The 14,615-nt window shown below is 37.9% G+C and overlaps 1 long non-coding RNA gene across 1 annotated transcript in view; it reads right to left on the bottom strand.

The window, feature by feature from the left end:
• LOC121506440 overlaps positions 1 to 14,615 on the bottom strand; it is a 119,589-nt gene that overhangs the window by 97,178 nt on the left and 7,796 nt on the right. The window lies entirely within an intron of this gene.

Raw genomic sequence — 14,615 nt, 5'->3', positions numbered from 1 at the left:
TGATTTTAGAATCACCGGATAAACCACCAAGCAAATCTTTGGACTGGACTCAGTACCCTGAGAGAACCCACGCGTGTAAGTAACCCAGGAATCTTCTTGCCTTGAGGTGCCAACGCTTACCACTGCACCACTCCTTTGTTCCATGTTACTTGCACTTCTGAATTTCTTCACAACACACTGCTGTGAATGCTAAGGATCCTCACCATTATCAACATATCAGTATTGGCAGATATAGCTTGAAAAGTAGCAGGAATTTTCATTCCTGCGGATATATCAACAGTAAATATCAGCTGATATTAGCTTAAAATATCTGCATATTTTGGCTGGGAATATAGGCCTCAATAGCTGAAAATATCGGCCTATATAGGCTAAAAAATATCTGTCTTTATTGGCTCTAAATATAGGCCTCATCAGCTGTAAAAATCAGCCTAAATTGGCTGAAATTATTGGACTTTATTGACTGTAAATATAGGCCTATAATGGCTGGCATTATCTGCCTATTGGCTAAAACTGTTGGCATATTTTGGCAGTAAATATGACATACATTGGCTGAAATAACCAGCATTTATTGGCTGTAAATATCAACCTATATTTGCTGAAACTATTGGCCTATATTGGTCTATATTGGCTGAAATTATCAGTCTATATTGGCTGAAATTATCAGTCTATATCGGCTGAAATTATCTGTCTTTATTGGCTGAAATTATCAGTCTATATTGGCTGAAATTATCAGTCTATATCGGCTGAAATTATCAGTCTATATTGGCTGAAATTATCAGTCTATATCGGCTGAAATTATCAGTCTATATTGGCTGAAATTATCAGTCTATATCGGCTGAAATTATCAGTCTATATTGGCTGAAATTATCAGTCTATATCGGCTGAAATTATCAGTCTATATTGGCTGAAATTATCAGTCTATATCGGCTGAAATTATCAGTCTATATTGGCTGAAATTATCAGTCTATATCGGCTGAAATTATCAGTCTATATTGGCTGAAATTATCATTCTATATCGGCTGAATTATCATTCTATATCGGCCGAAATTATCAGTCTATATAGGCCGAAATTATCAGTCTATACTGGCTGAAACTATCATCCTATATCGGCTGAAAATATTGGCCATTTACCAATAAATCTGTGGAGTTCTAGGCAGGACCAACACACTTACATCTGCTAAAGTCTCTTTGTTCATCCCATTTCTTAAATTTTGAAGTATATTCTGTGGATGAGACTGATTTGTGGGTGAGACTGATGGATATAACAACTTTTTAATAGACAGGAGACTTGCCTTTACAGCTCTACTCAGTGACAAGTACCCTGTACTAAAGCACAGCTGCAGTCACGTCTCTGTACGTTGTTCAAGTACACAAAAATCATGCCCAAGTGTGGTAGGCTTGTGTTCACATCGATCAAATAAACTGGACTCGGATCTATGATTACGTTGCTTCTTTTAAAGTTAAGTAGTTAACCTTAAAAGAAGCAGACAGGATGATTACTGCTTTCTTCTTTTTAAATAAGTCTAATCTGAATATATTGAAGCTAGGAGTGGAGGCTGTGAATGTTTTTGGATTATCTATGTCTGTTTTTAATTCAGAGGAAGATCTGATTATTGAGAATGTAAGTTAAACCATCACTTAGTGCCTCTATAGCTCAATCAAACCTTCAATATCTGTCTGAATAGTGATTTTATCAGGTTGAAAATGTGCAGATCTTTGATTGAGTATATATTGAATGTTATACTGTGGTTTGTGTTTGCACAAAGTTCAGAGACTGCACAGACTGTGTGATTCTAAATAGTATTTGGGGCATTCAGTCAGCTCTTGTGTGTACAAAGTCAGAAAATTTCTCTCAACTCTCTCAGTAATCAAAAAATGGCCTCTGGACTTGGGCTTCATTTTGTATTAGTCTGGGTTTTCTAAGACCATAAAAATGAGATTTATGCAATTTTCTGAGGAGCCAATTTTTGCTCTTACTTTTGTGTGCATTCAAACTGGAATATCGTTAAGTGTGCTAAGGATTTTAGCTCCATCCACTGTGGCGCTGCTAAAATGTGAAAACTGAACATTAAATCTCCAAATATTAAAAAGGTACTCTTAAGAATTTGTATGGCTGAGGCAGGGCAAAGCTCCTGCAGAAATAGGCTCTTTTGCTCCTGAAACTCCTGCATCTGTAGCCAGAGGGGACTTTTGTGAAGTGACAATGGAGCGCTTGGCCTGGGTCATGCGCTATTATTGTATTTTTGTGTGAAATTGCCACATCAATGAGGGCAGGTAGGTTGGGAATGGAGAGGCTCACTAAATGTGTTCCAGCTTTTCTGATATGCAGGAGAGTTTGCTTCTTCTTACTAAGAAGACTCTAATAAAAAGACCGTGCTAGGTTTATTATGAAATGAGTTTGGAGACAGAAATACGTGAGAGTGACTCATTGATTTTACTGCAGCTGTTTTCAGTCCAAGTGGGAGGAAAATCCGTAATGTTCATGATGGTCGAAGCTCTTTAGAGGAGAGCAGCTTTATTATGATAAGGGATCAAACTGTTTGCAGACTTCTCTGCACTTCTTTAAGTTCAGGCTGAGTTCAGAACAAAATGCTCCATATAAATGTAGCAAGCACCAAGCTTGAGAGAAATTTACATAATTCAAGAAACACTTATACAACTTTTCCTAAACAAAGGCCTTGAAATACTCACATTGATTTGCATCCCGCTCAAGAGTATTGCCCATGAAGCCAAAGCCTCATATGTTTTATTTCTCCCTCTGAGGCTTAAAGCACATTAGCATCCAAAAAACACATCAATGCCTAACACAAGCATACTACCAAACATGTTGCAATGCTGGAAAACACATGTGCAGTGTAGTTTGCATGCTAATGCCAAAAAAGTCACTTGGGTACAATTTGCAAATCAATCCACAGCCAAAAATAATCCCCTACAAATCCAATATATGCTCATGTTTGAATTATTCAGGCCCAGAAATATGGTGCTCAGTTGTTTAATGAAGTTGCTTTGCATTTTTAGAAATGTAAAATTCTTATAAAAGATATAGGGCTGCCACGGACAGAGCAGGAAAGTCAGACAGCATTAAGCAAAGGGCTAAAGCACTGTTTGACAGCTATAGAGAACCAGCATTGACTTAATAGCAACTATTGAAAAATATATTCAACATGCTTTATCATCATGAGCTTAATAATTTTCTTTGGTTAACATAAAGTCTCAACCAAAGAGTAAAAAAACGTAGCCAAAGCAGAGATGCAAAAATCAACAGTCTACTTGAGTCCCTGTGAGGTCTCTCTACAATCCATAAAGACTGCAGAGGACGATCTTTTTTATCAGTTTTGTTTAAATGGGGTAAAAAGTTTGCATAAATTAAGGTTTGGCTGAGTTGGCTGACATGTTATAGCTGTTTGTAAAGAGACTACAGGCTTGCCTCAGCTCTTCTTCTTTGCCTGTTTGTAGCTTATCTGAAAGTCAGGTCAAACAGAACTTCCCAATCTTTTTCAGCTCAAGACCCAAATGAAGAAGTTTGACCTCTTACTTGTACCATCATATCAGCACATCACTGCATTCTTTTGTTGGACTACTTTACATCATTTCATATCTTATCAGAAGGATTTTAATTCATAGTGATGTGGAACTTACTTTGATCTATTTGATACACTGCAGCCAATGATTGGGCTGTTTTACTTTGTGGATTAACCTCTGTACTGTTTAGTGTAGGGTTTGAGAAATTGAAAGAAAAATCTGATTGGTTTCAAAGGCAGTCATATTGGTGTAAAAAGTTGAGTATCTTATTTGTAAATCTCTGGATTTGTTGCGTTTCATTTTTTTATTTTACACTGTATTGAGCTAAAGTTACTGTACTTTCTGTTTGTATGAAAATTGACTCATTTTGAAAGAGGAAAAAAGAACTCTTTCAAGTTTTGTCAGCACCTTCACTAAGACTGAGATTGAGACCAACACCTGTCGTATACGACCAGAAAATTACTTTTGAATTGTAGCCTCTTACCTCTTGTCCCTCTTGAAGGTTGACATTTTGCCATTCTGATAATGTTATCCATATCTTCATAACCCTTAAGGAGACTTGAAACTTGGGTGACTCAAGCCAAGTAACTCCGACTTGTAACTCCACGTCTTTCTATCCATTTTTAATCGATTGTTTCTGCCACTAGCTTAGCATTAGCCACCACATTGTTTTTCCTACAATGCTTGTCCCATGGGCTGTGACAACCAGTGGCAGGCTGTTCCATCATTGTGTCAAACTTTGACAAACTGTGAATGCCTATACACTCTGCTCATGCAGAAGACAGCCTGACTGGCCTATAATAAGACAGAGAGCCTGTGATGTGGCCCTCTTTGTCAATTCAGACAGGACATGCTTTGAATAATGGATCCCAATCAGCCAATTCAAAAAAGCGCAAGGACTCTCTTGTAAATCTGTGAATATTTTGAAGACTTTCTGTCACAGAATGATTATTTTCAACTTTTGGGTCCCCAAGACATGAAAGAACAAGTTTATGCAAAAATGTCAAGCACTATTCGCATGGGATTAATATTACCTTTAGACCTCTGATAATTCATGAATTCCCATGACATCAGTGTTTGGTATGGTGCATTTCCACGGGATAAGTGAAGTCTATCATGTGCTCAAATTTAAATTCTTTTGAGTCTTTATTTCCAAAGTTTATACCAAAAAATGCAATGTGTGCAAAAGGGAAACATTAAAGTTCATGCAACTATTGTCATCTGGCTTGCACCCCTGCCCACCAAGTAAGGGTCCAAGTGGCTGTATCTCCAAGCAAGATCAGGTTTATTACAAACTGTACTAAACCAAACCAAGCCCATTAGTGGAAACGCAGCTAAAGCTTCTAATGTTTAGTCCCTGCTTAAGAGATAAACAGCCAATGACCCAATAAAAAGTGGCCTGACACAAAGTTTAGTAAAGACTGAGCTAGAGTCATCATTTCCATTATGGCAGCTACCATAATTAGATCTAATAACCCCTCTTCAAAAACTGAGGGATGTCACTGAGACTGTCTATCTTGGTTATTATGAGTTGTCATATCTAATGTCAGTCAATTACTTCTAAAAGGTGTTTCACTCAGATGTAGCTTTGTTAAACCAAAGTAAAACAAAAGAGGGTGAGAGCTGCCTTTAGTTAGGGGACACAAGTCTTTGCATAAAAAAGGCAGTTTGGTGAGAAGTCCTTGATTCTACACCAATAAATCTACAGATCTTTTGATGAAGGTTTTCACTTTAATGTTTTTACCTCTGAAGTTTAAAAGGTGCATCATAAGATAAAGTTTCAGAAAATTCACTGAATGCATAAAGAAGAAAGAACATCACAGACTTAGATCTTCCTTTCCTTTCTAAAACCCCCTCTGAGAACGCTCTTATCCTCGTCTCACTGCCTGATTGATCCAATTTCCTGATTAATACATCTCACCAAAATCATTCCAGGACTCTCACAGAAATGCTTCAGTGGGTAGCCAACTTAAGAAGGCACATTTCCATCAGAAAGGCTCTGATTGAGACATTACAGCACACTTTCTGATGCATTTTTTGTGCCAGGAGCATCCTGAGTCTCTCAGGTATAGAACCTGAGAGTAGATCAAGAGCGGAGCTGACCACGCTCGCTCTGTCCGACTTCTTAGGCAATGTCTATTATCTTGGTTTCATCAGGTCAAAATCCTGCTCTTTGAGATCAAAACCATCTTTGAAGTCTTTTGATGTTATGAAAAATATATCTGGGTGACCCATGGATGCACGCAGGTCTTTAAATCCAATGGTTAAGAAGAAGAAAACAAGCACAAGATGTCCTCTGGGACTAAATATGTTTCTCTGTATTTCATGTCAACAAAGTGTCACTAAAAGTAGGAGTTAACTTTATAAAAGAACAAGACAAAGGTACTAGATTTGGGATTATTCTCAGGTATCATAAGAGATAAGAAACAAATTACTTTTAAGAAAGAATTTAAATAATTCAGCAGCTTCAAAATAAACTTGCTGCTTCACATTGGGTTAAAGTATGCCACTGACTGCGTCATGAGTTATATTCTGACATGTGACATGTTGGATGGTACTTCCACACTAAAGAGCTTGGGTTGCTTACTGGATGCTTTGGAAATACATGGCAGCACCTACAAGATACTAAAGCAGTCTTCTGAGGCTAATCCATGGTGGCTGCCAGATTGAAAATTTTCAATCTAGTCAATCCATCCGACAGAGTTTTATGTGAAAAGGCAAATTTTGTCTACAAATCCTAAACCTTAAACACACAAATGTTTTCATGCAAGATTTAAAAAAAAATGGAGTAATATCCAAGTGAAGAGAAACTTTGCAAAGCAGATGGATAAGCCCATTTCCTTGTTTCTCACTGGCGAATCCATCTTGCAAAGCTCCCGTCTGAATCGTTTGGGCCCGGTTATAAAGTGACAGGACCAATCAGCTACGAGGGGCAGTACTTTCGGGCACAGCGGAGCCGTGACGTAAGCAAGCAGCAGCAAGAGGCCGGTTCACATATGGCGGAAGACATTAGCATGGATGCTGCTAAAGCGGCAGTTTTATCAGAACTTGACAATATTTCTTTATTAAAAGAAGAACAAAGAACAGCACTGAGTTGTTTTCTTTTCAAAAACCACAAAAGGCGTGACATGTCTACAGTTGCCATGGTTTGTGTAATGCAGTTCTGTAAGGAGTTTACTCCTTGGTAGCAGCTACGTCACGTGTTTTGTTGCTCTGATTGGCCCGTAAAGATGTGACAGATAGAACGTTCATCCAATCACCCTCTGAGTGTTTTTTCAAAGCCCCTGCCCTTCCCAAACGCTGTGTATGAGAGGTTTTCCAGATGGATGTGTGAAACAAATCCATCTGGCATGCCAGGTTAAGTGATGAGCACATCAAGGTAAATAATCTGCTGTTTACATGCTATGAGCTTGTGATTTTTGGTTGCATTAAACTGCTGTGCACCCAGAATGCAGCGCAAGTGGAGTATGTCAACTTTGCAGGTGAAGCTCAAAGAACAACAGTTTTTTGTTTTTTTTTTTGCATTTCTACAGACCTCAGTTCTTAGCACTGGATGTTGTTGCTTGGTTCCCGCTGCAGTGTTGACTCTGTTGTGTCCCTTTTGCCTCTACATTGCTGACTACAGCTCAAGTTTATACTACAACTCATGTCCATGTCAGCAGATGTACTACTGTTCAGTTCCCTTCTACTTACTGGCTTCATTTTTCAATACATAAACACTTGATTAGAATAGTTTGTGGTGTGGTAGTGTGGTAGTGTTGATTTAATTCTAAGCACACGCTTCTTGCATAATTACACTTTAGAAGTTATATATTTAACTTTTAAATGTAATTACCCATTAACCATACTTAACTTTCAAAGAAAACTTTCTTTAACTACTGCATGTCTCAGTTTTTCTCATTACTTGAGCTGATGGAGGAAAAAACACTGAATTTGCTATCATACCGGTTAAAAAAAAAATCACATGAAAGGAAAACGTGATAGAAAACTGCTCTTTCAGATTAAATTGTCACACCTCATTGTTCATCCAGGAAATAAAAAAAAAACCCTTCTAGAAAGAAGGCTTTGATTGGGAGAAGCTATCAATATCAGAGCTGCTGATATTGACGCTGACACTGCCAGCTATTTACATGCCGTTACCTCGTATGAACTCTCCAGACGAATCCAGCAGCTACTGAAACTCAAGGTCAAGGATTTTATAGAGAAGCCTTTGAAACATCTCTCAATTACCAACTCAGCGAGTGCCTCAGGAATACAAAGACAGTAAGGATCAAACACGAGCACAGACACCCTCCACATCCTGCGCCCTTTCAACTCATTTGTCCTCTCTCCTGCTGTGGGCTGCTACACGGCCCAAAGCTGCAAAGTCTAGACTCAGGAGCAAAGGTCACAAAATAAAAAGAAGAACTTCCTCAAGGAGAGCCACTTAAAATACTGAAATCTTACGTGGAGTCTGGTAGGGAGAAGTTCTGAGAAACTGAAGGACTTTAAAGGGCTGATGAGCACATTGAACAACTTGTCAAACACTGTGGGATTGTCTAGAACCTGTCTGATAAAGTGAAGTAGGCTTAAGGATCTCATAAAGAACAGACAGATGAAAAACAAAGTCATTGACATATATCAGTCAGGAAAGGGTTACAAAGACATTTCTAAGGCTTTGAGAATCCGTCGAAAAACAGTGAGAGCCATTATCCACAAATGGAGAAAACTCAGAACAGTGGTGAACCTTCCCAGAGTGGCTGGCTGACCAAAAGTACACCAAGAGCACATTGACGACTCATCCAAGAGGTCAAAAGATGAGCCCAGAACAAGAACCAAAGACCTGCAGGCCTCACTTGACTCAGCTGAGTTCAGAGTTCATGATTCAACATGATTCAATAAGAAAGAGATTTGGCAAGAACGGCACCCATGGGAGAGATCCAAGGCCAAAACCACTGCTGACCAAAAAGAACACAAAGGCTTGTCTTACATTTGCCAACAAACTTTGTAATAATTCCTAAGACGCTGAATAGCACGAAATTTTTGATCATCTAGTGTGGACAGCCAGTCCACATTACTTGCTTGACCTTGAAGTGTTCTGGCACTGTTATTTTAATACAAGGCAGTTGTATTCTGATCAATTTAACACAAAATTCAATGGCAGGATTGGGAGAAGTTGTGTGCTACAGTCAAGGCCGCCCATACTGGGGGATAAAGGGGAGAGCGTACTGGGGTCTAGCAAAACTGAGGGGTCCATGGAGGTGAGGAAAATCATGGTCCATTGTAAAGTTAATCTGTTAAAAACATATTTTAAACCTGAATGATAACCACTCTTAACAAATAAAAAATAGCCTATATATTTATTCATGCTGTAGCCCCTTTTTTTTAAAAAGGTTAACCCCTTTTCTTGAAATTGCAATAAATGGTTACAAAGTGGCAAAAATGGATTAAAAGAGACAAAAATAAGACTAAAGTGGCAAAAATGATCAGGAAGGGCAATGAGAAGTTAGGAATGGTAAAAAGTGGTGAAAAGCAGTTAAAAGGAGGTAAAATAGTTTCAACGAATCAAAAATGTAATAAAAGTGGAAAGAATGGATCAAGAAATGCAAAAAAAAGAGATAAAACTAAATGTAAAAACAAAAGGTCTGAAAAAAGGCTCAAGAAGCAGCAAAACTGGTGAAAAGAGGCAACAATAGGTTACAGAAGCAAAAATGGGAAAAGTGTCAAAATAGTGCCATTAACGGGATGCTAAAGTTGTGAAAATGGGTTAAAAAGTTGAGAAAATAGGTTAAAAGGGGTAAAAATTGGCTACACAAGAGAAATTAGGCTAAAATAGATTCAAAGAAGCTAAAATGGGATACAAGTGGTGAAAATGGATCAGGAACAGCAATAATGGGTCCGAAATTTATTACCGTCGGATGTGCTGGACGGAGGAGCGTGTGTGAGAGAGGAGAGCAGAGGAAGTCCGCCGGTGCTGCGTCTCTTCAGTTTGCTCATTCATTGAGGTGTGCTGTCGGGTTTAATCTGAAGCTTCCCATTTCCTCGTTTTAACTTTTTCTCCAGCCACATCCTACCAATGCTCTCTCACACCCATATCTTTTGACAATTATGCCGATGCGCTTCATCAATGAGCATAACACAGACAGATCACACATGGAGTTAACGTCATATCTAGTGAAAGTTGTCCAAACATGGGTGTTTAATTTGATCTTTAATGCACTAATGATTATAAATATTGCCAAAGAGCAGAAATATAAAACCCAAGCTCCAAAATGAGGTGAGGTGAAATGATGTGTCTGGAGAGCTGCAGGTGTGAGGCAGGGCTGGTTTGAGTCATTTGGAGGCCCAGGGCAAAGACCAATATGAGGCCCCTCCCTCTTTAACGAAACAATTAATAATGAGTGAAAAAAATTAGAAAGCATCTCTTTTATGTTAATAAAGCCACAGAACTACAGTAAATGTCCCAGTGAGAGATATAAATACCCAAATCTCCAAAATGATCACTTTTCAGGGAATGAAAAGTTTGTAATTTATAAAAATGACATAAATAGGATTTATAAAAACAAATTAAAATGATGAAAAATTGAGATACAAGGTTTGACCCTGATGTCAGTGATAAATACAATACATATGTGCTCATTATCAGTGACAGATTGGTTCTGACACTATACAGACATTTTTATCCCATTTAACCTCATAATTATCCACCAATCCACAGTTTTATTTCATTTCAACTACAGATTAACTGATCTAGTATCTACCTTACATTCCTGGTTTTGTATTGTGGCTCTCGCTAAAGTATTTTTTAGACAATGTGGCTCTTTGGTAAAACAAGGTTGAGTACCCCTGGTCTAACTGTTACAGTTACAGGGTGGAACTGTGAAATAGCACTTTCAAGGGGCACTATGTAGTTTTGGGGAAGACATTTTAAATCAAACAGGAAAAATCTTAATTGGTTGATTTTCACATGTCAGCAAAATTTCTTCAGTTTCATGATGAATAAACCAAATAAAAACAGAAGAAAAGTACCATTTTATACTAGGTGCATATGCAGCAGACCCTGCCACCTCTCTAGTGTCAGCGTTTTGCTGACCTCATTTTCCTCTGAGAATAGTTGGTTCCATCAGTTACGAATAAAATATTTCTGAGTTTGTATCATTACCTTATTGTAAATATAAAATTCCTGAGTTTGAATTTCTTTGGAAAACAACCTGGTGCAGCTTTCACATTGCACTGATCTGTAAAAAGTTGAATATAATTTTCAGTGGGCTAACACATAGCTAATAAATACAGTTTTCTTAAGGAAGAAGTGTTATGTATTGCTTTCCACAGTCGACAGGCAATGGATTTTAGTTCTAAGTATGTTGTGAGCAAAATGTATGCACTTGACAGCCAGAAAAAGTATCTCCTGGACAGGGCAAGTAGGAGAAAACCTTAATGTCGGACCCTTAAAAGTGTTCCCTATAGCAATAGATCAAGGCTGAAGATGATGAAATATAATTTAATCCGAAAAGTTGGACAAAATATACATTTTTTATGAATCTTTTTAGAAGGACACTTCTGTTCTCTGTGGCTCTAAAGTTTGATAATTGGTGAGTTACCTGAGTGAGACACATGAGGCAATATTGGATTTTAAAAAACTGGATTTAGATTGCCAAGGCCTTAAGCTGATTCCCATTTTTTTCATATACTTTCACCCACTCCTGGAAATCTGAGTCATTTTAAGATTTTCTGCTTAAACTCACTTCATGCTGAGCAAAGAAATCTCCTGTACAGTGGCTGAATAGAGGACACAGAGGTTGACAGGGCGAAATACTCCTGCCGCTCCAGCCTAAATCTCCAGTTACTTTCTTTCGAAGCACTCAGCAGCTGGGCGTTCAGAGGCCACAGAGCCACAAATGGGCGTGTGAATAAAACATGCATCATAAAATCAGATAACAGGGACTCCTAAACCTCCTGGGCCTGTATAAAAGTTATACATCACTGAAAAACAAAATTAATTGCCCACTCTCTTGCCGTCCTGAGTTAATTGCCTTTGGGGCGTTTCATGCTACAGCTTAGCACCATGTTTGCTTTTAAATTATTTATTCATATGGCAAATTATCATTCTTTACGCTTCTGCTCTCTCTTATTATGCTCTTACTTGGTTTTCCTTCCCAGCGAATTTCAAAGGTCCAAGGTGAGCGGCGGTAAAATATTTCTGTCATGAATAAACCATTCTGTGTCCTCATGCAACACCACTATTAAGCAATTTAGCACTGCGTTAGTGCAGCCAACATGCCCTTGCATAGCAGCACAGGAGATGTGTTGCATTGCTGTAGGATATGTGTTTGCAATGGTCATACACTCCTCTGGGTCGTCAGTCATAGTAAACGTACACAAATATGTTAAAAAGCTGACATTTCAAATCGCATAAATAAGGGTGAAAAGCCTTCAACAATGCTCAGATTTCATTTTCTGCTTACTGGAGGCCACAAGCTCCTCGCTATTCCTCTTGTGCTCCACGACCAGCTGTGTCAGGTTGGAGTTTGTCTATGTTTTATTAAAGATTGCTTTGGCAGGGCTGTCTTCTCCACATACCAAATTATCGTACAGGAATGCTTTGCATTCCTGCCATGCTTCCAATTCATGCATCAGCCTGAATAATAAAGCAAAATGCTACAATTTACACTTTAACACCAGCATATTTTGCTCTAATCAGCTTGTGGATATTATTTGTAGGTAGAAAAGCCCATTGTGTTGTTACACTAAGAAATACAAATAAGATATGATTGTTAAAGTACATACATAATAACCCAAACAAATGGATTTCAATTTGCTTCTATAATTGCAAGTTTATGCATCTAGTTTGGAGATTTTCTGCTCCTGAATATCAAATGAGAAGCTTTCACATACTGTATAAAATAAATGTTTTTCTGCACTTTTCAAAGATTAGACATTTTTCATCTTTATTTGGAGAGCAAGCTTGAAGGAGAGAAGAGATATGGAGAAAGTGTGGAGGATTACATGCACCAAAAAGCCTCAGGATCAGGCACAGTGGCTGCTTCTCAGTTCCCTTAATTTGTATTTGTGCATCCCTCACTTGTGTCTTCTAATAAGCTCAAACAAAATGCACATAAGGCCAGCGTTTTCACAGAGCAAGAACAACATGCAGTCTGCAAAGAAGAGACTTTTTCTTCAGTAGAATACTTTATCGTTAAATTATCCGTGTCTGTATCTACCAATAATATGCCTGTGAACTCTGTATTTTATTAATACAGGTACATTTATAGTGTCACAGAAACGCTGGACATCATTTACACCACAGGTGTCCAATTTCAGAACAAAACAGGAACAAATAACATCTAAACCTGAGGCTCATTGATGATGATCAGCCTTGAAGCTTCATTAACATGATGATAATTGTAAACCATGTTGTATACAGACAGACGGACTCCTGCTGTCAGACTTTAATACTCTTCATAATTAAGTGAACAGCGGAAAAAACTAAAGATGAAGAAAACAGTTCAGTCATACTAATGAAGAACTTGTTCTGATGTTAAGCCCTCAAATTAGTTTGTTTGGTCTTGAATTAGAAAAATAAACTTTTATTAATTAGCTGCAATTTATTCACTTTATGGCAGTTATACTCAAAATGTCATTGTTTACACTCATGTTAAACTCTCCTTTATCCATCCCTAACCATCATTTTCAGACTAATTAGAAACTGGCTGTTTAAATCTGTTCAAATTGTCTTTTTGTTGTTGTTGTTGTTTTTTTCCATTATAAAAACTCCAATGATACTCTTAAGTTTTGTGCTGCAGCATCCAATAAAGGAGTGATTTCCAATCAGGAAACACTCATTTTCCAGAGTTGAAGCATGTGCAGCTGACCAGGCACCTGGTGATTTTAACCCCGACTTTGATACCTTTATCGAAACTCCTTATTGATCTGAGTCCTTATCGATACCATTATCGACACAATATTTACACTTGAAGTGGTCTTAGCTGAGTAGTGCTTGAGTTGAAAAGATTCAGTCACATCTATTTCATATCCCTCAAATACAAACACATTCTCCATATTCACAACTGTATTTATTGAAGTTTCTAGTGAAACTACATTTTCCAATTTTTATGTGACATCTAAACATATCATAACATATAGAATACAGTCTAATTTACTGAGGTTACCTGAACGCATCATATTTTCCACCTTTCAGCTTGTCAAGTTTGCTAATTAGTTCTTCCTATTCCAACAACGATATCTACACTGGATTGATATTTTAATAGCAGTATTGATAAGTTAAAACACTGATTGTTGGGTATTAGAAAAATACAGAACCGGGTCTTTCAATCTCCATCCCTAATGGACATGATAAGGGGGCATGTCCTAAGCTGGGGCTCATCACCAATGATTATTTGGCCAAACAAGCCTTCGGTGTGTAGTGTCCACATGATTATTTGACAAGTCCTGATGACACTGAAGCCTCCCCCCTTAGCTTAAAATATCAAACTTTACCTTCATCTCAGCCAGGACTTCATCCTCGTTCTTTTTCTCATTTTCAGAAGTCACATTTGATCAGTCTTACAAGTTTCTATCAGATCTCATGTGTGGAATCTTCACTGTGAATTCACTGATATTATGTTAAATATAATTCATCCAATCTACAGTAAATAAGAATTTATTTCCAAGTAAGGCTGCAACTAAGAATCGATCAAATCTATGAAAATCGATAATTAAAAAAGCTGGCAACAAATTTATGTGTTGATTCGTTGTGTCGCATGGTTATGGCGTCACCTGTCGTGACGTGGGGCTGTTAACGTCACACGCAAACGGCTGATAAACTTTACTTTGGCTTGGTTTAGTACTTAGCTGATTATAATCCAGTGATTAGCAGAAAAATGAAGTAGATATATTCATCATCAACTGTGTCTCATGATGGAGATGAGACGCTAGCGATCTAAAAATAGCTCATTGTCGTAAAAACTCCGGCGGAACTTAAGTTTCTTTTCCATTACGATACGAGACTGGATAAAAACAATTGCACTGGACTGTCATGTAATCCATGATATTTGCCTCACTTTGTGTTCTAAGTGTTCACTAAAACAGGAGAGAGGAGGAAAAACTTGATCTGC

Source organism: Cheilinus undulatus, linkage group 24 (genome assembly GCF_018320785.1).
Source record: "Cheilinus undulatus linkage group 24, ASM1832078v1, whole genome shotgun sequence".
NCBI lineage: Eukaryota > Metazoa > Chordata > Actinopteri > Labriformes > Labridae > Cheilinus > Cheilinus undulatus.
The sequence above is the reverse complement of the archived record's forward strand: the minus strand, read 5'-3'. Positions and strand labels throughout refer to the sequence as shown.